Here is a 24074-nt window from a genome sequence, read left to right as displayed (position 1 = left end):
GCGTCGAAAGCCTTCCGGAAATCTAAAAATATGGAATCAATTTGACATCCCCTGTCGATAGCACTTATTACTTCATGAGTATAAAGAGCTAGTTGTGTTTCACAAGAACGATATTTTCTGAATGCGTGCTGACTATGTGTCAATAAATCGTTTTCTTCGAAGTACTTCATAATGTTCGAATACAGTATATGTTCCAAAACCCTAATGCAGATCGACGTTAGTGATATATGCCTGTAATTCAGTGCATTACTCCTACTTCCCTTTTTGGATGTTGGTGTGACTTGAACAATTTCCCAGTCTTTAGGTACGGATCTTTCTGTGAGCGAGTGGTTGTCTATAATTGCTAAATGTTGTTGTTGTGGTCTTCAGTCCTGAGACTGGTTTGATGCAGCTCTCCATGCTACTCTAACCTGTGCAAACTTCTTCATCTCCCAGTACCTACTGCAAGCTACATCCTGCTGTATCTGTTTAGTGTATTCATCTCTTGGTCTCCCTCTACGATTTTTACCCTCCACGCTGCACTCAAATACTAAATTGGTGATCCCTTGATGCCTCAGAATATGCCCTACCAATCGATTCCTTCTTCTAGTCAAGTTGTGTCACAAATTTCTCTTCTCCCCAATTCTATTCAATACCTCCTAATTAGTTATGTGACCTACCCATCTAATCTTCAGCATTCTTCTGTAGCACCACATTTCGAAAGCTTCTATGCTCTTCTTGTCTAAAGCCGGCCGAAGTGGCCGTGCGGTTCTAGACGCTGCAGTCTGGAACCGCGCGACCGCAACGGTCGCAGGTTCGAATCCTGCCTCGGGCTTGGATGTGTGTGATGTCCTTAGGTTAGTTAGGTTTAAGTAGTTCTAAGTTCTAGGGGACTGATGACCTCAGAAGTTGAGTCCCATAGTACTCAGAGCCATTTGAACTATTTTTCTCTTCTTGTCTAAACTATTTATCGTCCATGTTTCACTTCCATACATGGGTACACACCATACAAATACTTTCAGAAACGACTTCCTGACACTTCAATCAATACTCGATGTTAACAAATTTCTCTTCTTTCCTTGCCATTGCCAGTCTACATTTTATATCCTCTCTACTTCGACCATCATCAGTTATTTTGCTCCCCAAACAGCAAAACTCCCTTACTACTTTAAGTTTCTCATATCCTAATCTAATTCCCTCAGTATCACCCGACTTAATTCGACTACATTCCATTATCCTCGTTTTCCTTTTGTTGATGTTCATCTTTTAACCTCCTTTCATGACAGTGTCCATTCCATTCAACTGCTCTTCCAAGTCCTTTGCTGTCTCTGACAGAATTACAATGTCATCGGCGAACCTCAAAGTTTTTATTCCTTCTCCATGGATTTTAATACCTACTCCGAACTTTTCTTTTGTTTCCTTTACTGCTTGCTCAATATACAGATTGAATAGCATCGGGGAGAGGCTACAACACTGTCTCACTCCCTTCCCAACCACCGCTTGCCTTTCATGTCCCTCGACTCGTATAACTGCCATCTGCTTTTTGTACAAATTGTAAATGGCCTTTCGCTCCCTGTATTTTACCCCTGCCACCTTCAGAATTTGAAAGAGAGTATTCCAGCCAACAATGTCAAAAGCTTTCTCTAAGTCTACAAATGCTAGAAACGTAGGTTTGCCTTTCCTTAATCTTTCTTCTAAGATAAGTCGTAGGGTCAGTATTGCCTCACGTGTTCCAACATTTCTACGGAATCCAAACTGATGTTCCTCGAGGTCGGCTTGTACCAGTTTTTCCATTCGTCTGTAAAGAATCCGTGTTAGTATTTTGCAGCCGTGGCTTGTTAAACTGATAGTTCGGTAATTTTCACATCTGTCAACACCTGCTTTCTTTGGGAATGGAATTATTATATTCTTCTTGAAGTCTGAGGATACTTCGCCTGTCTCATACATCATGCTCACTACATGGTAGAGTTTTGTTAGCCTCTCTCAAGGCTGTCAGTAGTTCCAATGGAATGTTGTCTACTCCCGGGGCCTTGTTTCGATTCAGGTCTTTCAGTGCTCTGTCAAACTCTTCACGCAGTATGATATCTCCCATTTCATCTTCATCTATATCCTCTTCCATTTCCATAATATTGCCCTCAAGTACATCGCCCTTGTATAGACCCTCTAAATACTCCTTCCACCTTTCTGCTTTCCCTTCTTTGCTTAGAACTGGGTTTCCATCAAAGCTCTTGATATTCATGCAAGTGGTTCTCCTTTCTCCAAAGGTCTCTGTAATTTTCCTGTAGGCAGTATCTATCTTACCCCTAGTGAGATAAGCCTCTATATCCTTACATTTGTCCTCTAGCCATCCCTCCTTAGCCATTTTGCACTTCCTGTCGATCTCATTTTTCAGACGTTTGTATTCCTTTTTGCCTGCTTCATTTACTGCATTTTTATATTTTCTCCTTTCATCAACTAAATTCTATATTTCTTCTCTTACCCAAGGATTTCTATTAGCTCCCGTCTTTTTACCTACTTGATCCTCTGCTGCCTTCACTATTTCATCCCTCAAAGCTGCCCATTCTTCTTCTACTGTATTTCTTTCCCCCATTCCTGTTTATTGTTCCCTTATGCTCTCCCTGAAACTCTGTACAACCTCTGGTTTAGTCAATTTATCCAAGTCCCATCTCCTCAAATTCCCACCTTTTTGCAGTTTCTTCAGTTTTAATCTAGAGTTCATAACCAATAGATTGTGGTCAGAGTCCACATCTGCCCCTGGAAATGTCTTACAATTTAAAACCTGGTTCCTAAATCTCTGTCTTACCATTATATAATATATCTGAAACCTTCTAGTATCTCCAGGGTTCTTCCATGTATACAACCTTCTTTCATGATTCTTGAATCAAGTGTTATCTATGATTAAGTTGTGCTCTGTGCAAAATTCTACCAGGCGGCTTCCTCTTTCATTTCTTAGCCCCAATCGATATTCACCTACTACGTTTCTTTCTCTTCCTTTTCCTACTGTCGAATTGTAGTCACCCATGACTATTAAATTTTCGTCTCCCTTCGCTACCTCAAAAATTTCTTTTATCTCATCATACATTTCATCAATTTCTTCATCATCTGCAGAGCTAGTCGGCATATAAACTTGTACTACTGTAGTAGGCGTGGGTTCCGTATCTATCTTGGCCACAATAATGCGTTCACTATGCTGTTTGTAGTAACTTACCCGCACTCCTATTTTTTTATTCAATACTAAACCTACTCGTGCATTACCCCTATTTGATTTTGTATTTATAACCCTGTATTCACCTGACCAAAAGTCTTGTTCCTCCTGCCACCGAACTTCACTAATTCCCACTATATCTAACTTTAACCTATCCATTTCCATTTTTAAATTTTCTAACCTACCTGCCCGATTAAGAGAGCTGACATTCCACGCTCCGATCCGTAGAACGCCAGTTTTCTTTCTCCTGAAAACGACGTCCTCTTGAGTAACCCGCGCCCGGAGGTCCGAATGGGGGACTATTTTCCTCCAGAATATTTTATCCAAGAGGACGCCATCATCATTTAATCATACAGTAAAGCTGCATGCCCTCGGGAAAAATTACGGCTGTAGTTTCCCCTTGCTTTCAGCCGTTCGCAGTACCACAACAGCAAGGCCGTTTTGGTTAGTGTTACAAGGTGAGATCAGTCAATCATCATGACTGTTGCCCCTGCAACTACTGAAAAGGCTGCTGCCCCTCCTCAGGAACCACACGTTTGTCTGGGCTCTCAACAGATACCCCTCCGTTGTGGTTGCACCTACGGTACGGCTATCTGTATCGTTGAGGCACGCAAGCCTCCCCACAAATGGCAAGGTCCATGATTCATGGGGGGGGGCAGGAATTGCTAATATGAAGCTAGACTGATAAATTGCTAAATATGGAGCTATTTTATCAGCATACTGTGAGAGGAACCTGACTGGTATACAATCTGGACCAGACGCCTTGGCTTTATTAACTGATTTAAGCTGCTATGTTAAACTGAGGATATCTACTTCTATGTTTCTTATCTTGGCAGTTGTTCCTGATTAAAATTCAGGAATATTTACATCGTCTTATTTGGTGAAGGACTTTCGGAAAACCATGTTTAATAAATCTGCTTTAGTGGCACTGTCATGAGTGACTTCACAGTTGTTATCGCGCAGTGAAGGTATTGATTGCGTCTTGCCACTGGTGTGCTTTATTTATGACCAGAATCTCTTTGGGTTTTCTGCCACATTTCGAGACAGAATTTCGTTGTGGAATTATTAAAAGCATCTCGCATTGAAGTATGCACGATATTTAGAACTTCTGTAAAACTTTGCCAATCTTGGGGATTTTGCGTTCTTTTAAATTTGGCATGTTTGTTCGTTGCTACTGCAACAACGATCTGACCCGTTTTGTGTACCATGGGGGGATCAGTACCACCACTTATAAGTTTATGTGCTCTCAATTGCTATCGATACTATCACTTTGAAAACATTCCACAACTTTTCTACACTTACATGATCAGGTCGGAAGGAGTGATGACTGTCTCTTAAAAAGGCGTTGAGAGCATTTTTATCAGCTTTTTTAAATAGATATACTTTGCGTTTCTTCTTGATGGTTGTAGGTGTTACGGTATTCAGCCTAGCAGCAACTGTCTTGTGGTCGCTAATCTCTGTATTCGTCACAATACTCACCACTTGTCCAGGATCATTTGTTGCCGAAAGGTCAACTATGCTTTCGCAACCATTTACGCTTCGAGTGGGCTCATGAACTAATTGTTCAAAATAATGTTCTGAGAAAGCATTCAGTATAATTTCGGATGACGTTTTATGTCTGCCTCCGGCTTTAAATGTATAATTTTTCCATCATATCGAGGGTATATTGAAGTCACCACCGACTATAATTGTATGAGCGGGGTACTTATTCAAAATGAGTCGTCAGTTTTCTTTGAACTGTTCAGCAACTACACTCCTGGAAATGGAAAAAAGAACACATTGACACCGGTGTGTCAAACCCACCATACTTGCTCCGGACACTGCGAGAGGGCTGTACAAGCAATGATCACACGCACGGCACAGCGGACACACCAGGAACCGCGGTGTTGGCCGTCGAATGGCGCTAGCTGCGCAGCATTTGTGCACCGCCGCCGTCAGTGTCAGCCAGTTTGCCGTGGCATACGGAGCTCCATCGCAGTCTTTAACACTGGTAGCATGCCGCGACAGCGTGGACGCGAACCGTATGTGCAGTTGACGGACTTTGAGCGAGGGCGTATAGTGGGCATGCGGGAGGCCGGGTGGACGTACCGCCGAATTGCTCAACACGTGGGGCGTGAGGTCTCCACAGTACATCGATGTTGTCGCCAGTGGTCGGCGGAAGGTGCACGTGCCCGTCGACCTGGGACCGGACAGCAGCGACGCACGGATGCATGCCAAGACCGTAGGATCCTACGCAGTGCCGTAGGGGACCGCACCGCCACTTCCCAGCAAATTAGGGACACTGTTGCTCCTGGGGTATCGGCGAGGACCATTCGCAACCGTCTCCATGAAGCTGGGCTACGGTCCCGCACACCGTTAGGCCGTCTTCCGCTCACGCCCCAACATCGTGCAGCCCGCCTCCAGTGGTGTCGCGACAGGCGTGAATGGAGGGACGAATGGAGACGTGTCGTCTTCAGCGATGAGAGTCGCTTCTGCCTTGGTGCCAATGATGGTCGTATGCGTGTTTGGCGCCGTGCAGGTGAGCGCCACAATCAGGACTGCATACGACCGAGGCACACAGGGCCAACACCCGGCATCATGGTGTGGGGAGCGATCTCCTACACTGGCCGTACACCACTGGTGATCGTCGAGGGGACACTGAATAGTGCACGGTACATCCAAACCGTCATCGAACCCATCGTTCTACCATTCCTAGACCGGCAAGGGAACTTGCTGTTCCAACAGGACAATGCACGTCCGCATGTATCCCGTGCCACCCAACGTGCTCTAGAAGGTGTAAGTCAACTACCCTGGCCAGCAAGATCTCCGGATCTGTCCCCCATTGAGCATGTTTGGGACTGGATGAAGCGTCGTCTCACGCGGTCTGCACGTCCAGCACGAACGCAGGTCCAACTGAGGCGCCAGGTGGAAATGGCATGGCAAGCCGTTCCACAGGACTACATCCAGCATCTCTACGATCGTCTCCATGGGAGAATAGCAGCCTGCATTGCTGCGAAAGGTGGATATACACTGTACTAGTGCCGACATTGTGCATGCTCTGTTGCCTGTGTCTATGTGCCTGTGGTTCTGTCAGTGTGATCATGTGATGTATCTGACCCCAGGAATGTGTCAATAAAGTTTCCCCTTCCTGGGACAATGAATTCACGGTGTTCTTATTTCAATTTCCAGGAGTGTATATCTTCTGAATCGGGGGTCGGTAAAACATTCCAATTAATAGTTTAGTCCGATTGTCATACTACCCATACTATTTCACACGAATTATCTAATTCAATTTCGCTACAAGGCAAACAACCCCTGAGAGCAATAAATACATCAACACCAACTCTATTTGATCTATCCTTTCTGAACACTGTTAAATCGTTTGAAAAAATTTCGGCTGAACCTATTTCCGGCTTTAGCCAGCTCTCTGTACCTACAACTATTTGAGCTTCAGTGCTTTCTATTAGGGCTTGGAGCTCTGTTTCTTTGCCAACACAGCTAAGACAATTTACAACTACAATACCAATCGTTTCTACAACTACCTTACTGTGTTTTACCTGCCCACTTTAAGAGGACGCCACTTCTTTGGTTCCCTGAGACCCTCTAAACTAAAAAACCGCCCGGTCCCTCCCACAGAGCCCCCGGTACCCGTGTAGCCGCCTCCTGTGTGTAGTGGACCCCTGACCTATTAAGCGGAACCCGGAAACCCACCACCCGATGGCGCAAGTCAAGGAATCTGCAGCCTACTACATGGTCACAGAACCGCCTGAGCCTCTGATTCAGACCCTTCACTCGGCTCTGCACCAAAGGACCATAGTCAGTTCTATCGACGATGCTGCAGATGGTGAGCTCCGCCTTAATCTCGGAAGCAAGACTGGCAGTCTTTACCATTTCCACTAGCCGCCCGAAACCAGACAGAATCTGCTCTGATCAAAAGCGACACACGTCATTGGCACCGACATGAGCCACCACCTGCAGTTGGCTGCACCCTGTACTCTTCATGGCATCCGGAAGCACCCTTTCCACATCCTGAATGACTCCCCCCGGAATGCACATGGAGTGCACACTGGCTTCCTTCCCCTCCTTGGCAGCCATGTTTCTAAGGGGCTCCATTAAGCTCCTAATGTTGGAGCTCCCAACTACCAGGAAACCCACCCTCTGTGAATGCCCAGACCTTGTGGGCCGAGAAGCTTCCTCTGGAACAGGGTGGAGGGCTGCATCCGGCTCAGAGACATCGTCAGCCACAGATAACGCCCGAAACCTGTTCGTCAAACGAACCGGGGAGGCCCTACGATTGGACCCGTAGAAAGCTTTTCGCTGCCTGCCAGACTTTGAAATGATTTCCCACACGACCACAGGTGAGGGGTCAACCTTAGTGCAGGCAGTACCCGGGACGGTCACAGCAGTGGACCGATCGGAGGACACGTAGGACGTGCTCGACGTCCCTCGCATCCCTGCGTTCGATCCCCCACAGTGACGCCCTTGGCAGCAGCCCCAAGCTATATGACGGAGCCAACGCAGCCTGGAGCTGTGAACGAATGGCCGCCAACTCAGCTCGCATATGTACACAAGAATCACAGTTCCTATCCATTACTGCAGTCGTTCCTGTTTGAAGCTCGTAAAAATATGTAACAAACGAACGGTGTACTCGCCTTATTAACAGCAAGAAATCGAAGTGCTCTCTCACTGACGGTCTAACTGACAATGAGCTGTTCCAACCAAACAAATAAAAGCCTGTATGATATGAGGGTCGATAGCAACGGTGGTACTATATACTACACTGTCATTGAAATAAAAGAATGTGCCTACCAAGCACTCAACACGCAAGAAATTACAAAACCAAACTAGTAACTACACAGATAACTGAAAATAAGTCGCTCCTGTCTGAAGCTCGTAAAAATATGTAACAAGCGAACGGTGTACTCGCCTTATTAGTAGCAGGAACTAGCGGTGCGCTCTCGCTGACGGTGTAACCGACACTGAGCTCGTCTAACCAAACAAACAAAAGCCTGTACGACACGAGGGTCGATACAACGGTCGATAGCAATGGCGGTACTGTACACTACACTGTTATTGAAATAAAAGTTTGCGCCTACTAAGCCCTCAAACACGCAAGAAAATACAAAATTAAACTAGTAACTACACGGATAACTAAAAATAAGTCGCTCCTGTCTGAAGCTCGTAAAAATATGTAACAAGCGAATGCTGTACTTGCCTTATTAGTAGCAGGAACACGCGGTGCGCTCTCGCTGAGCAAACGTATATACAGGAGGAGAGAGATGCGGTAAAAATCATATCGAGTTCTCTATTGGATGAAGTTAGTGGAGCTTTAAGGGGCTCCGGAACGCCCTATACTTGCAATGTTAAAATAACGCTTATAAATTACATCTTTCCTCACAAAGTATTTGAGGTAGGAAGTTGAACTTTTTACAGATTATTTATTGGAATATGGGCTACAACTTAACACAGGGATTTTACAAAATTTTAGTTCAGTTATTAAAGATGATTTTTTTTCAATTGTAATGAAAATTCACAACATTTTTTTGCAATTTTTTATTTATATATTCAAAAATATAAAGTTTTTTTGGAAAAAGGCTGTGTTAAATTATGCAGAAGGTACTGTGTAACATTTACTGAAAGTTTGAAACAAATATGTTTGGAAGATCCTTAGAAAACATGTAATTAGTATGAGAAAATAAAAGTTTTGGGAATCGAGCGACAAAGATTGGATTAACTTTTTAGTGCATTCCAGGTTCATAGGATGGATTATCTTCATCCTCTGCAAACTCCTCCTCCAGCTTCCTCTTGTTCCTCCTCCTGTTTACTCTTGCTTGTATTTCTAGACTCTTTACAGCCCTGTCTGCAGCCCGAAGGCGTTCCTTGTCTAAAGCAAGCATCGCTCGTTGTTGTGTTCGTAGATTTTGCTACCATTTTCTTCAGTTGCAGTTACTGCAACACTGTTCCAAAAGATGGTCATGTATGAACACTTATCACATTTCAGTTGTATTGCACTAGCAAGTCCTACGTGCTTTATTATGGAGAGTTCCAGACCAACTTCACTACAATGAATACATCTTACACAGTTTGAAAAAATTCCTTTGAGAACCGACATATCAAATATTTCATTCACATCCGATTCGCCCATAAAACATTCATAGTTTTCACTCATTGAACCAAGCTTCTTCTGTGAAGTATTTTCTTTCCCACTTTGACTGCTATGGGCAGGTGTACTTGAGAGGTTAGGTTCACTCACTTGGTTATCGTCTTTATTGTTTACAGTAATAACACATACCTTTGGCTTTCCAACATTTCTCCTTTTCTTAAAAGCCTTCAGAGGATTTCTAATAACTTTACTTTTACTCATTATTATACTTCAACAAAACAGAGACTCAAGAAACAGAATTAATTACGAATATTTTCGAGATAACGACAGAGTAAATAAACATGAAACAATCGACAATCACACCAGCGATATATATTGAACCATCACAGGTTAGCCACAACACATACTTTATCTCACATCACTAAAATGTACCTGATGAACACGGACGTTAATAATAACATCATTTGACAGCAGTTTAACTGCGCCACAGTGGGTCACGCCCATGTAGAACACATTTCAAAAAAAATTTAAAAATAGTTGTAGTCTTCGGAATTGAATAAATTATATATCTATTAAAAGGTAATAGTCTGCAGATTTAGAAAACGCAAAAAAGTAAAAATTGAACTTTTCATGATTTTGAGCCTTTCCGGAGCCCCTTAAGAGTTCGTAATTTTTCTCTGTTGGATGGTACAGAATAATGAAGATAGCATGTTAGGCTGGTAGACGTGAATGGGCCCTGAGGGATGCGGATCTGCTTCGGACAGCAGTACTGGTATGTAGTTTGGGGGCGCAGCACAATGCAGTAGCAAAATCCTCGTCCTTCTCCCAGTTTCCATACTGTCTTTCATACTACTTCGTGTTGCAGGAGCAGGCTTCGTTTGGCGCTGACGTTACACATCGTACACTGTTTACTAGTGACAGTAATCATTAACGGACTTCTGCATAGGATGGATGTGGTTGAATGAAATGGCTTGATTCCAAATCCCACACACAATTTCTACCTGAGCGTGTAACACTAAAGATCTGAAAAGCCTGTGTACATTTCTTACGACCTCAATCAGCACACCATCTATGGTTGTGATCCTTCTCAATCAACCTTCGCCTATAACCCACTGGACATATCGCAGAACCTCTGACACGACATCGAGACAGAATAAGTTACAAGTACTGGAGAAATATCTAGCGGCGGCATGAGGGAGTTGCAAATACCAGTTTTATACCACGTTCCTTAGCTGAATCACTTTCAAAATTCTGTGATTTTATCACGGGGTTGCATCGTGGGCTACGTTTAAGCGCACTGTTGGTCTGATAATATACACTCCAGCGATCACCGTCTATATTCAGTGTGGCGGTATTTGTCTGGAAAAACCAATTCATTCGGAGGTAATGTCATAAGCTGATTTATAAAGCGGGTATGGATTTTAACATGAATACTTGTGTGCACCTGTAAAACCAAGACCGATTGTGATAGTATTCTGGTTGTGTTTTTTTAACATATAGCGGATTGTAAGACGATTACGCCTCTCTTTCTGAGACACAGTGGTCGCACTCGCAGGAGAAGCTTATGAGACAGGTCCACCCATCGCTGATTTTCTCTCAGTATTATTTTGTATCGACAGCAATCAGTTATTGGCAGAGTATTATACTTAGTAGTAGGGCGTGTGTGACCGGTTCGCCTTGAGCATCAAAGAATGGTACAGATATTTCTATTTCCAGAGCCACAGCCGTCAGCGGGGTGTATTTCTGATACTTCGCTCATAGTCGAATATCGTCCAATTGAAACCGCGATGACAACATTTAATTGTAAGTATAGCGATCAAATATGTTTGCGGCTGGTTTCCTAGGATAATTCAGTCTAGGAGAGCGTGGCGTGCCGGAGGTGGCCTATGGCCGGAATGATTCACGTTTCCGGCTAACAATAGGAGCTGCCCAAATGGAGAGGCCTGTTGGGATGCAGGAATGTAACGAACTTAACTGTGTCGTCCTCTAGACGGCCGAATAGCGAACATACAGTTAGTATGTGTTGGATAGCTTCCGTGCCGGCCGCGGTGGTCTAGCGGTTCTAGGCGCTCAGTCCGGAACCGCGCGACTGCTACGGTCGCAGGTTCGAATCCTGCCTCGGGCATAGATGTTTGTGCTGTCCTTAGGTTAGTTAGGTTTAAGTAGTTCTAAGTTCTAGGGGACTGATGACCACAGATGTTAAGTCTCATAGTGCTCAGAGCTATTTGAACCATTTGGATAGCTTCCGTGATCGCATGGAAATTTGAGAATATTCAATATGGAAGTGTGTTTGCACTGGACTATTACTCCCTCCCATGTAAATTGTCCGTTTGACTGCTTATGCACATTTCGCGCCTATATTTAGTTGAATGAACATCGATGGTGGTGTGTGCGTCCAGGAGGTGAAAGACAGGTGGAAGACACGTTTGCTGGTTCTCTAGACATGAGGAAAACCTTAGTTGACTTTGTAAATTATAGCGATTATTTGGAATCTGTTGCATCACCAACATCGGTACTCATGAGTGGAAATACCAGTTTTTTTTTCGAGTATTCACGTGAAGGTCTTCACAGACAGGATAAGTTACTAGTTACTCAGTGGTTTACAGTACGCTCCACCTCGCTAAGTTTTCGGGTTTTAGAGAAATAATTTCCAGTCTATATATTTGGAATTATGTTGTGCGATACACCTATGCAAGCGATATTGCTATAAGCTTCATATCGAGAAGTATCGCGTAAATGGTATAATATTCTGGCAAATCATGTGAAAATACCAGAGTCTGGAGATTGGTGTAGAAAGCAAGCACGCCGGTCGGGACCGGAAACGGTGACGCCTTTGTGCCGAGGGGAACCGACCCTGCCTTTGTACAACAGTCTTCGAGGTATATGGTATATGTACGAGTGTCTCGCGAAAATGGCATGATATTTTGGCAGACCATGTGAAATTACCTATGTTCTTGCAATTCCAGAGTCTGGAGATGGGTGTGAAAAGCAAGCAAGCAAGCAAGTCGGGGCCAGAAACAGTAACGCCTTTGTGCCAATGGGAGGTGACCCCGGCTTTGTACAACAGTTCAGAGAGTGACTTCGGTCCACTGAAGGCGCTCGGGTCACATGTCAGGAGTGGATGACCGCCCGACTTCGAGGAAATATCTAGTGCACGAAGGAGTATACCTACGGTGCATGTGCTTATGCTGTCTGTCTTCGCGGTATATGTACGAGTGTCTGGAGTTGGTTGGTTGGTTGGTTGGTTGGCTTGAAAGAGGGGGGGGGGAGGAAGGGACCAAACTGCGAGGTCATTGGTCACTTGTTCCTGGTAAAATAATTACACAAGGGAATGAAGAAAAGAAAGGAGACGTACAGCACAATAACAGGAGAAAGGAAGAACCAGATGAACGACAGGACAACCAACACTACTATGGACAAAACAGGAAAAGGAAACCACAGAGAGAAGCAAGAAACAGGTAGAAGGGGTAAAAACAAGAGAGCAGCGACCGTGGCTGGCCGATCACTAGAATAAAAATTAAAAGCCAACCACTCTGAGACGCATTAAAACATCCACCCTAAAAGCATTAGAGGGGGATCACAAAGGGACAAAGGACATGCACTAAAACTTATACACAATGATAAAACGCACCGTCACGTATAAAACGTAAAACTAAATTAGTCGATGACGTGTTGTCAGCTAAAATTAATGGCAGCGAGTCGGGTAACTGAAGAGTTTATCGCAGGGCAGTCAAAGAAGGTCAGCTCACCAAGATATAGGCTATTGTCAGCTAGGCGCCACACCGACACTAAGGTGGGTTATCACGGTGCAGGAGGTAGCTGTGTGTCACCATAGCATGGCCAATGCAGAGCTGGCAGAGAGTCCCTGCAAGAGCCCCGCATGGAGGACTGCGACACATTCGTTGTCTCCTTAATGGCACACAGTTTGTTTTGCGTGCTGAGGTAACGCCATTTCGTCTCCCAAAGCAGCAAAACCTTGCGGTGTAGTACTGATCGCAAGTCAGTTGCAGAGAGGCCGATCTCCACAAGCGGTTTCCGCATAGCCTGTTTGGCCAGCCTGTCAGCAAATTCGTTGCTTGTGATTCCGACATAACCTGCGGTCCAGACCACTGAATGACTGGACCGTTCCAGGGCATAGGTGGACACCTGGATGATCGCTGCCAAAGGATGACCAGGGTAGCACTGGTCGATAGATTGTAGGCTGCTCAAGGAGACAATACACAGAAGAAACGACTCCCCAGGGCATGAACGGATGTGCTCAAAAGCACGAAATATAGCCACCAGCTCGGCAGTGAAAACATTGCAGCCATCGGGCAAGGAATGCTGTTCGATATGTCCTCCATGGACATACACGAAGTCAACGTGTGCATCAGACATCGAGCCATCGGTGTAAACCACTTCATAGCCTCGGTACATTTCAAGAATCGAGAGGAAGTGGCAGCAGAGACCCGCAGGGTTAACTGAGTCCTTAGGGCCATGTGAAAGGTCCAGGTAAAGCCGCGGCATAGGTGTACACCACGGAGGTGTACGTGAATGGACCTCAAGTATAGGTGGTAAAGGCAAGGACTCCAGTTCAGAAAGAAGGGATCGGACACGAACTGCAACTGTAAGCCCTGACCTGAGCCTCCGATGTGGGAGATGAACCGCCATGGGTGGGAATGGTAGACGATGATTCGGATGCGCAGGAGAACTACGAACGTGTGCAACGTAACTGGCCAGCAGCTGTGCATGCCTAATCTGCAATGGTGGGACTCCAGCCTCCACATGGACACTGGTTACCGGACTCGTCCTAAAAGCTCCTGTCGCTAGGTGAACGCCACAGCAGTGCACTGGGTCGAGCAAACGCAACGCATAGGCAGCCACTGAACCATAAACCAGACTCCCATAGTCAGGGTGGGACTGATCAAGGGCTCTGTAGAGCTGCAGCAGCGGAGAGCGATCTGCACCATAGTTGGTGTTGCTCAGGCAGTGGAGGGCATTGAGGTGCTGCCAGCACTTCCGCTTAAGCTGACGAAGGTGAGAAAGCCAAGTCAATCGGGCATCGAAAACCAGTCCGAAGAATCGATATGTCTCCACTACAATGAGTGGATCGTCATTAAGGTAAAGTTCTGGTTCCGGATGAACGGTACGACGCCGACAGAGCTGCATAACACACGACTTTGCGACCGAAAACTGGAAACCGTGGGCTAGAGCCCATGACTGCGCGTTGTGGATGGCTCCCTGTAGGCGCCGCTCAGCAGTACGAAATGCAGAGGTCGTCTGCATACAGAGAAGGTGAGACACACAGCCCTACAGCTGCTGCTAGACCATTAATGGCCACTAAAAATCGAGAAACACTCAATACAGAGCCCTGCAGGACCCCATTCTCCTGGATATGAGGCGAACTATGGGAGGCAACGGCTTGGACACGGAAAGTATGAAGCGACAGGAAATTTTGTATAAAAATCGGGAGTGGGACTCGGAGACCCCACTCATATAATGTGGCAAGGATATGATGTCAGGTGGTGTCATACGCTTTTTGTAAATAAAAAAAGATGGCAAACAGTTGTTGGCGTCTGGAAAAAGCTGTTCGGATGGCAGACTCGAGGGACACAAGATTATCAGTGGTAGAGCGAACCTAACGGAAGCCGCCCTGACATGGAGCCAGTAGTCCATGTGACTCCAGGACCCAACCCAAACGCCGACACACCGTACGTTCCAGCAGCTTACAAAGAACGTTGGTGAGGCTGATGGGCCGATAGCTGTCCACATCAAGCGGGTTTTTACCGGCTTTGTGCACCGGAGTGATGGTGCTCTCCCACCATTGCGATGGAAAGACGCTATCGTACCAGATCCAGTTGAAGAATACGAGGAGATGTCGCTTGTGGTCAGATGAGAGATCCTTAATCATCTGACTGTGGTTCCGATCCGGCCTGCTGTGTCGAAGCAATGTGCAAGGGCACTGTGGAGCTCCCACTCTGTAAATGGGGCGGTATAGGATTCACTGTGGCGTGTTGTGAACGAGAGGACTTTCCCTTCCAGCCGCTGTCTGAGAGTGCGAAAGGCTGGGGGTAATTCTCTGACGCAGAGGCTCGATCATAGTGCTCAGCAAAGTACTCGGCAATCGCGTTTGTGTCGGTAGATAACACGCCATTTATGTTAACACCGGGAACACCTGTTGGTGTCTGATACCCGAAAACACGTTCAATCTTTGCCCAGACTTGGGAAGGGGACGTATGGCACCCAGTGGTCCACACATGTCTCTCTCAACACTCTTGCTTCCGTCGTTTGGTAAGCTGGCGAACACGGGCACAGAGCCATTTAAAGGCTATGAGGTGCTCCAAGGAAGGGTGCCACTTATACCGCCGTAGAGCTCGCCGACGCTCTTTAATTGCTTCAGCAACTCCTGGCGACCACCAAGGGACTGCCTTTCACCGCGGCCACCCTAAAGAGCGAGAGATCGTGTTTTATGCCACATAAACGATTGTTGTAGTCACCTGCTCAATCATCACATCGATGTTACCATGTGGGAGAGATTCAACGGTGACAGCAGAGGTGAAAGTTTCCCAGTTCGCCTTGTTTAAAAGGCATCTGGGAAGGCGTCCATGGGCCTGACGCCAGGGCAGTGACAGGAAGATGGGGGAAGATGGGAAAGTGGTCACTATCACACTGGTCGTCATGTGCTCTCCAGCAGATAGATGAGAGAAATCCAGGGCTGTAAATTGATAAACCAACGGCTGAGTAACTGCCATGATCCCCACTGAAATGTGTGGCAGCCCCAGTATTTAAGAGGCAGAGGTCGAACTGACACTGTAAAATTTCGACATCTCTGGCTCGGCCAGTAAGCTCGGTGCCACCCCACAAGGAATTATGGGCATTAAAATCTCCTGAAGGTAGGAAAGGCTTAGGGAGTTGATCAATCAGTACAGTTAATACATTCAGGGATACTGCACCATCTGGAGGAAGATATACATTGCAGACAGTTATTTCCTGCATCGTCCTTATTCAGACAGCCACAGCTTCAAGAGGGGTTCAGGGACACAGGTTCACTATATATAACATAAACGAAAACTCCACCTGACACTTGATTTCAGTCGCTACGATTACTGTAGAATCCCTTATAGCCACGGAGGGCAGGGGTCCGCATTGCTGGGAACCAGGTTTCCTGGAGGGCAATACAGAAAGCAGTTGTAAACCTTAACAGTTGCCACAGCTTAGCCAGGCGGTGGAAAAAACCACCACAACTCCATTGGAGGATGACGTCATCGTGAGACTGGGATGGCAAGAAACATTCAATGAAGCAGTTTATGCCTCAGGGTCACCTGCTGCCACTGACTTTTTGCCTGAGCGACCAGCGAGATCTAGGTCCTCAGTGGACACCAGAATCTGCACCTCTCCGCAGATGCAGAGTTTGTAGGCAGCGGTGGTGTGGGAGCCACCGCAATTCCCTTGGTCTTGGGGACCTTCTTTTTGGATTTCTCTCGCAACTTCTTGGGTTTCCCTGGCTGGGAGGACTTCACTGATTCAGTCTCCAGGACTGAGGATGAGCGTGAAGCCCTATGACCAGCTGCTTTTGGGCTCTTCAGCCACTGGCGGGTGTCATCTCTCCCACTAGAAGAAACCTGGGAAGGGAGTGACCCCAAGGGACATCTTCCTAGCGAGAGGAGCCAAAGAAAACTTACACTTCTCCCACTCAGAAGTGGGGACTGATATCCCCAATAGCTGGGTGGGTGGTGCTCCTGAAATAAGTGGTGTGGAAGCAACAGGGAAGGTAGTGCCCCCAACCATCAAGGGGGCAGGTGTAGTCTTCTGGTTCTGAGAAGCGACAGGAATGTGAGGAAGTGATGTGGCGACAACTGTTCTCATAGTGGCGGCGTAAGAGGAGGTCATAGCCACAGGATGCAGGCGCTCAAATTTCCTTTTAGCCTCAGTGTAGCTCAGTCGGTCCAGAGCCTCATATTCCATGATTTTTCTCTCTTTCTGTGAAATCCTGCAGTCTGGTGAGCAAGGTGAATGATGCTCTCTGCAGTTGATACAGATGGGAGGCGGGGCACATGGAGTATTTGGGTGTGACTGATGTCAACAATCTTGACATGTGGTGCTGGAAGTACAGCAGGAAGACAAAGGGCCAAACTTACAGCACTCAAAGCACTGCATCAGGGGAGGGATATATGGCTTGATGTCACAGTGGTAGAGCATCACCTTGACCTTCTCGGGCAATGTGTCACACTCGGAGGCCAAGATGAAGGCACTGGTGGCAACCTGATTATCTCTTGGACCCCGATGGCTGTGCTGGACGAAATGAACACCTCACCGCTCTAAATTGGTGTGCAGCTCGTCATCAGACTGGAAAATATGATCCCTGTGGAATGTAATACTCTGGACCATATTTATGCTCTTATGGGGTGTGATGGTAACAGAAACATCCCCCAACTTGTCAAAATCGAGTAATGCCTGTGACTGGGCAGAGGATGTTTTTATCAAGACTGACCAAGAGCGCATTTTGGACAAGCCCTGGACCTCCCTAAACTTGTCCTCCAAATGCTCCACAAAAATCTGAGGCTTCATGGACATGAAATATTCTGCATCACCTCTCATACATAGGAGGTACTGGAGCATATAAGCTTCACCGTCATCCTTAGCCTGACGTTCCTCCCATGGTGTGGGCTGGCAGGGGAATGATTTGGGGTCATGTTTCTTAGCATTGAAGTTAGACTTTGCTCACTTAGAGACTGCTGGCAGTGGACCACCAGCAGGAGATGCTTCATGGCATGTCATCCACCGTGATGCCACTCACTCTGACCAGGGGCCCTCCCCATGGGCGCCACCCAGCCACAGCAAGGGCCACCTGGCAGGATGGCTATTGCTGGGAGTCCTGATGCCCCAGGGAGATGGGCATCTACTCCATGGCATACATGAGGAGTTAATGGCGCAGGCATCAGTAGAGCAATCCCTGTGTTGTCAGGGGGTTACAACAAACAGGGTACATGGCAGCCCCACCACAATGGACTGACTACCGTACTGGCTATGAGGTGCTAAAAAGTCCATGGTCATCGTCTGTGCAGAAAGCAACACTGCATGGTGCATGGTGAAAAACGCACTCAGGAAGGTGTCCTCGCCCAAGAGATGGAGAATGAGTAGGACTGTAATGCGATGACGAGAAAGTGGGTTAAAGGTCTCAATGCATGATGGACATGATGCACCATGTAAGGCGCCCTTCCTCAATTGGCTCACTCTTTGGGAAAATTTAGAAAGATGGAGGTTAAACCCAACAGGGGACCATCAAATAAAAGCCAAAACGTGTGATATTTCTTTTAGTAGCTTCTTATGACAGGCAGGAATAACTCGGGACTATTTTAACCCCAGGGAACCACAGGAGGGGGGGGGGGGGGGAGGATCTGGCAGTCGATAGCTATATGCATGATACAAAAGGGGCTATTTTATATGGCGCAGGATACGATTTGTATGTTCGCTACATCGGCACGGTACCTGGTGATATATTGTTGGGTTGGAGATAGGTTTCACACTCTCATATTCAAGCTTCCATCCTCAGTAGCGGAGTAGTGTAATTCAGTAAGAGTCTTTCCATATCTAACGATCTGTAGGTCACTTTGCAGGGTATAATTGTCAGTGCAATATGGCGATGTGTACAAACTAGGTTTTGCTGCTGAAACTCTCAGCAGCAAAAAGAAAAGAAAGGTGGACAGTGCTTACACACCAGCGGCATTGACAATTTGGCGGGTAAATTCAGTAAGAGCCAATCATAATGCTCCATTCATTCACAAGACATACTTGGTGCTGGGGCTTAGGAGTCTTTACATATCAGTGAGAACGTTTGTGTTTTGGAGATGTTTGCTGAAAGCAGGACTTAATGATTTCCAGGAAGGGTAACACTTGATGGACGGGGCGCCATGTTAGGACCATCAGGGGGAATGCATTCGGTGTTAGTCTGGGCTTTTTTCGTAAACAGGTTCTGTTAGGAAAAGAATTTACATTCGGACAAGCTGAAACATCACAAAAGCTCCTACAAAAGCGACCATTAACTATTTATGGGACACTATACAATTTCCTAGAGGTCGATGTGGCTCTTATTTACATAGCCATGTGACATCAGTATAACATTGAGCACCTTTTAGATGCGCTTGCGATGGTGAGTCGCTACTGGAACATCTCCCGGCGATGTGTCAGTCATGCTGGGCAGGTATACACTCGTGCACAGCTAGACTCAGCTCACATGTCCCATTACGGTCTCTAGGGACAATGCATCCTCTGCTCTTCTGGGAAGCATTGGAACAGATTTCTATAGTGCGAAGGTAGAGAGATATTGCGCCAGCAATGGTGAACAAATGAGCGCCCAAAGGGTGCCTTGGCTCTTATTTATATAGACATGTGATGTCAGCATAACACTCGATGAACTGTGACTGTAGACGCGACTTTCACCTGCTGGCTGCCGTCAGCAGCAGTGCGAGAGCAATAGCTCACGCTCTGGCACTGGCTTGCATCCGGCTGTTGCTCACGGAGGCATGTGTGTACACTGGGGCCTCTGATACGTTGTGGGTGACGATAGTCCTAAGGCGTTTTTATACATTCTTTGAGTATTTGTGCACTACATTATTTTCGCCTGCTTAAGGGTTGTGAACGTGTTGGCAAAACATTATAAGTGCAGTATTTACGTGATTTACAAGTTGTTTGCATGGCTGTGCATCGTGGTGGCTCACGTCGGCTGCATGTGCGCGATGGAACCTTTCTTCGGGACAGTTCACTGATATGTCACGGTTGACGATAGTTCAAAATCATTTTTTATGTGCAATGAGTGTTTGTGCTCTGCATTATTTCCGGCTGTTTAAGCATCGTGAGCGTGTTAGCAGAACATTATACAGCATTATTTAGGTAATTTACGAGTAGTTTGCGGGTCCATATACTGTGTAGTGTGACACCAAGCACGTCAGAGCTAGTGTTTTGTCTCAGTGTAATAAATGAACTATGTGAAATTCGTCGCTAAATAAAGTGTTCCAAAATAAATAAGGTACACTTCTTCCTCTCTCCAGCAGCCCAGCACCAGCTGAGTCCTTTTCCCGCCATATTTACTCCCCAGACCGCCATCTTGGATTACGTCATGGAAGGGATGACAGTGCCCTCTGGTGTCAGTACTGTGTACTAGGTCAGTTGGACTTCAGACCTAATGGTGAAGACACTGGATGGAGTTACTGCCTCAAATTGTTTAAATGTATGCTGCGTGCAAAATAGACTTACGTTCTTCCTGTCCAGCAGCCCAGCACAGGTTGAGTCCTTTCCCAGCCAATTCCTGGGAAGAGGTGGTGGTCAGACGACTTAGGTTAGTGGAAGTAACCTTTTTTCCCTCCATTTGCTTAGGTTAGTGCAGGTAGCCATGATGTGCTGCATTGTCTGGCTGGAATTTGAACTTCCCAGTATTTTCTGGGGGAGAGGGTTAGGTTAGTGGAGGTAGCCCAATTGACCTAACTTCCCACCAAAATTTTAACTTCCTGCCAAGATGTCATTGCAATGTTGCCATATCTATCACTGCCATTTTGGATCCGCCATTTTGAATAAATTTGGCAACAATGGAGAATGGCATGGGACACACATTGTTCCACTACTGCAGTGGTGTTATGGTGTGGTCGCGTTTTTCACAGTGGGGGCTTGCACCCCTTGTTGTTTTGAGTGGCACTATCACAGCACCGGTGTACATTGATGTTTTAAACATCTTGCTTCCCACTGCTGAAGAGCAATTTGGGGATGGTGATTGCTCCTTTCAACACAATCGAGCACCTGTTCATAATGCATGGCCTTTGGTGGAGTGGTTACGCGACCTTAATATCCCTGTAATGGACTGGCCTGCACGGAGTCCTGACCTGAATCATATAGAACACCTTTGAGATATTTAGGAATCCCGACTTCGTGCCAGGCCCACACCATATTGAATTCAAGTGTTACCAATGGAGGGCGCCACGAACTTGTAAGTCATTTTCAGCCAGGTGTCCGGATACTTTTGATCATGTAGTGTACATGCTCTCACTGTTTCTCAATCAGACACCACTCTCACCAAGTGAATTGTGTTCGTACAGGAGAGTTTCAATCCCATCATCACAAATGATTTGGTTATCATTATGAGCCGACAAAGCGATTTTACACAGCAGTTCAGTGCACACCTAATGCTCTCGATACCGGATGCTAGAATGCTGCACCAAATGCAGTGGCTGTGATGGAGCACCGTTAACACCTGTGTACAGGCAGGGCATATAGTCTTCAATCTGAATTCCACATGATGCACGCCTTTCCTCACTTCTAGGTGGCTCCTTCCAATGTGCAATATGCATACATCTTGGATATTAGACCCACAAACTCCACAGTCGGTGACCCATTCCCTCGTCTTTCATTTGGCCGATAACCTATTTTTTCTGTTAAGCAATATCTTAAGGATTATCGACCGTGTATGAAGATGCATCGAATTCTTCACCGTAGCACCTCATTACTTCACATGGATTGCAGTTCTTCACCCAATGGATGAAGCTATCTGTATCCATATACCACAACTTAGGACTAGCGAAATGAGGTGTCGCAAACTGACAATGAAACAGTTACATGTGGAATTTGGATAGATCTAGTATGCACATCTCCACATAGACAGATTTCGTGAACTCTACTGCAGTTTTCGACATCTCCGTAGCAATTAGTTCGTGCTGTAGATAGTGGCCTGTTTGAAACTTGGTCTGGTGACAAATCGGTTTAAAAACGTATTCAGTGGGGACGCAAATACATGGAACACAACACTATGAAAAATATATTTAACGAGAGGAATTTTCGCAGGAGACTCCTTGGACTCTTCCACCTGCTTACCTAGAATCTCCAGTAACTGGTCAGTCTCATCGAGATTATGTACCAAGACAAGGAGAAAAGAATTGTAAACTTATTCTAACGTAAATATATACAGGGTTATTACAAATGATTGAAGCGATTTCACAGCTCTGCAATAACTTTATTATTTGAGATATTTTCACAATGCTTTGCACACACATACAAAAACTCAAAAAGTTTTTTTAGGCATTCACAAATGTTCGATATGTGCCCCTTTAGTGATTCGGCAGACATCAAGCCGATAATCAAGTTCCTTCCACACTCGGCGCAGCATGTCCCCATCAATGAGTTCGAAAGCATCGTTGATGCGAGCTCGCAGTTCTGGCACGTTTCTTGGTAGAGGAGGTTTAAACACTGAATCTTTCACATAACCCCACAGAAAGAAATTGCATGGGGTTAAGTCAGGAGAGCGTGGAGGCCATGACATGAATTGCTGGTCATGATCTCCACCACGACCGATCCATCGGTTTTCCAATCTCATGTTTAAGAAATGCCGAACATCATGATGGAAGTGCGGTGGAGCACCATCCTGTTGATAGATGAAGTCGGCGCTGTCGGTCTCCAGTTGTGGCATGAGCCAATTTTCCAGCATGTCCAGATACACGTGTCCTGTAACGTTTTTTTTTTTTTTTTTTGCAGAAGAAAAAGGGGCCGTAAAGTTTAAACTGTGAGATTGCACAAAACACATTAACTTTTGGTGAATTGCGAATTTGCTGCACGAATGCGTGAGGATTCTCTATCGCCCAGATTCGCACATTGTGTCTGTTCACTTCACCATTAAGAAAAAATGTTGCTTCATCACCGAAAACAAGTTTCGCACTGAACACATCCTCTTCCATGAGCTGTTGCAACCGCGCCAAAAATCCAAGCGTTTGACTTTGTCATCGGGTGTCAGGGCTTGTAGCAATTGTAAACGGTAAGGCTTCTGTTTTAGCCTTTCCCGTAAGATTTTCCAAACCGTCGGCTGTGGTACGTTTAGCTCCCTGCTTGCTTTATTCGTCGACTTCCGCGGGCTACGCGTGAAACTTGCCCGCACGCGTTCAACCGTTTCTTCGCTCACTGCAGGCCGACCCGTTGATTTCCCCTTACAGAGGCATCCAGAAGCTTTAAACTGTGCATACCATCGCCGAATGGAGTTAGCAGTTGGTGGATCTTTGTTGAACTTCGTCCTGTAGTGTCGTTGCACTGTTATGACTGACTGATGTGAGTGCATTTCAAGCACGACATACGCTTTCTCGGCTCCTGTCGCCATTTTGTCTCACTGAGCTCTCGAGCGCTCTGGCGGCAGAAACCTGAAGTGCGGCTTCAGCCGAACAAAACTTTATGAGTTTTTCTGTGTATCTGTAGTGTGTCGTGACCATATGTCAATGAATGGAGCTACAGTGAATTTATGAAATCGCTTCAATCATTTGTAATAGCCCTGTATGTAGAGGGTCGAATGATTAGAGTAATTAAGTTTGTTAAAAAAAATGGTTCAAATGGCTCTGAGCACTATGGGACTTAACAGCTGTGGTCATCAGTCCCCTAGAACTTAGAACTACTTAAACCTAACTAACCTAAGGACATCACACACATCCATGCCCGAGGCAGGATTCGAACCTGGGACCGTAGCAGTCGCACGGTTCCGGACTGCGCGCCTAGAACCGCGAGACCACCGCGGCCGGCAATTAAGTTTGTTACAGTTAGGAGTTTTTCAGTAATGAAGTTAGTTAAAATGTGAAGAAATATTGGGGACCGGATGTCATATGTGTTTTACATTCTGCTGCGCAGCTGAGTGTTATGGTACAACGATGCAAGTGGGTTGGCGGAGCGCCATGTTAAGTAACACGAAGGACAACACTGCGTCACTGACCAGCAGAGGACGTAAGAAGAAGCATCTCACTGTATCCCAGGCTGTCAACATCGAGGGTGGTAATCAGTCAGTTACGCCCTCCAAGCAGCAGCAGAATATTC

The sequence above is a fragment of the Schistocerca serialis genome, chromosome 3, assembly GCF_023864345.2.
Source record: "Schistocerca serialis cubense isolate TAMUIC-IGC-003099 chromosome 3, iqSchSeri2.2, whole genome shotgun sequence".
Classification (NCBI taxonomy): domain Eukaryota; kingdom Metazoa; phylum Arthropoda; class Insecta; order Orthoptera; family Acrididae; genus Schistocerca; species Schistocerca serialis.
The sequence above is the reverse complement of the archived record's forward strand: the minus strand, read 5'-3'. Positions refer to the sequence as shown.